This window comes from Ananas comosus, linkage group 24, assembly GCF_001540865.1.
Source record: "Ananas comosus cultivar F153 linkage group 24, ASM154086v1, whole genome shotgun sequence".
NCBI classification, from domain to species: Eukaryota; Viridiplantae; Streptophyta; class Magnoliopsida; order Poales; family Bromeliaceae; genus Ananas; species Ananas comosus.
This window is the reverse complement of record NC_033644.1, coordinates 3429148-3430867: the sequence shown is the minus strand read 5'-3', so window position 1 is coordinate 3430867 and position 1720 is coordinate 3429148. Positions and strand designations below refer to the sequence as shown.

Sequence of the window (1720 nt, the reverse complement as noted above, 5' to 3'; positions counted from 1 at the left end):
GAGATTACATTGGTGTCATATTCTTATATTTTCCAAGTTAGCATTTCAATTCCAATTTGCTTGTGTGTATCCATTATCAACATACACCTTTATACCAGCTTAATGCTGATTTCAACATTAAGCTTAAATCTATTTCTTATGCTGCCACTTTCAGCATTACATCTCTCCTTTACTAATCCTCTCTAGGTATGAACATAGATACAAGGCACCAGCCAGGTTTATAGTACTCAACTAGAAGCTGAGCAATGCAGCTTTAGGCTTATCTTAGCTCAATTCATCATAAAATCCCTAAGTAACATACCTCTGTTACAATTAATTGAACCTCAGTTCAACTTGAATCATGCTTATCTCGATTTATTGCTGAATTGGTGCCTTCTCAGCCTCAACATTAATAGTCTCCAATGCTGAAATTCTGCATTGGAGCATCACAAATTCAGCACCAATTCAGGTGCTCATTTTCAGCTTTAATTCCACACATCATATCTTAATTTGAAGCTCTCCTTCAGGCTTCTTTTCAGCTCACAATTGCAAAAGCTTCAGCTAATGCATCAAGAACTCACTCGAAGGATCAACTTCAACCAACTTCACAGTTTGGACAGCAAAGCTGCACCAATTCTGAAATTTCAGCATTCTAATCCTTTCAACTTAATCTTTGTATAGCTGTAATTAGTTCTTAGCTGAAGTTTACATCGATTACCTCAAATTCAGATTTCCTTTGCTGATTTCTGGCTCCCTGCTTCAGCAATTCACCAAGTTCCACAAGGATTGCAACTTCAGCTTCAACTCTGGATTTTCAGCAACTAATTCTTAAATGGATCCATTCTAAAGTGACCAACTTAGCTATAATCCAATCTGAAATGGACTTACTGTAAGTTGATGTTGAATAAACTTGTTCACTGCATCAACTGATCCTCTTCTTCATTAGATGCTGGATCAACTAGTTCACAGCTTCAAATGGCCCTCCTCATCATTTCGGCCACTACTAACAGTATAATGTTCAGGTAAGTATCCTCTCTAAAGCAATCTACTTGATCCTAATCAAGTATTAGAACAAGATTACCTTAATCAGATGCTAAACTGCTTGCTCACTGCACAATCAGTCCACACTTGTATTTCGGCTGCATCAACAGCAAGAATTTCAGCATCTAACTCTTCTTTAAGATAGTCAACTCAATTATATTTAGATATGAACTCAACTTACCTTCATCTGATACCTGAACGCGAGAAATCCACTTTCCGTACTTTCCCGAGAACCGCGACCCGCGCTCGTGCCAATTGATGCCGAAAACGTCTTTTCGGCGATATCTTTGCGTAGGTTCGTCGGATTGCCGAACCGACTTCGCGAACGAGTTTGTTTTACCCTCAATTTGGTTTGTACGCGGTCAATTTCACGTCAGGACTTCAATCCTGCAAAAGTGCATTACCGGGGTCAGTTTTCCATCTAACCCGTTTTCTATACAATTCAACTTAGTTTCGAACTTTTCTTTCCATTTCTCCCTTTTCCTCATTTTTCATTCGTATTCTTTCTTTTCTTCCTTTCTTTCTTTTCTTTTCTTTCCTGCTGCTGCTACTAGCTGCAGCTGCTGCTGCTGATTGCGCTGCTGCTGCTGCAGCTGCCACTGCTGCTGCTGCTGACAGCAGCTGCCACTGCTGCCACTGCTAAGCTGCTGCTGCTACTGTTGCTAATATTGGTGCCACTGCTGCTGCTGCTGCTGGCGCA

At 40.4% G+C, this 1720-nt stretch overlaps 1 long non-coding RNA gene across 1 annotated transcript; it reads right to left on the bottom strand.

The window, feature by feature from the left end:
* LOC109728853 lies at positions 682–1342 on the bottom strand. The gene is made up of 4 exons (XR_002221140.1): positions 1215–1342; positions 1061–1118; positions 868–979; positions 682–785 (listed from the first exon to the last, which is right to left on the bottom strand). It is a non-coding gene; the product is annotated as an uncharacterized LOC109728853 (long non-coding RNA).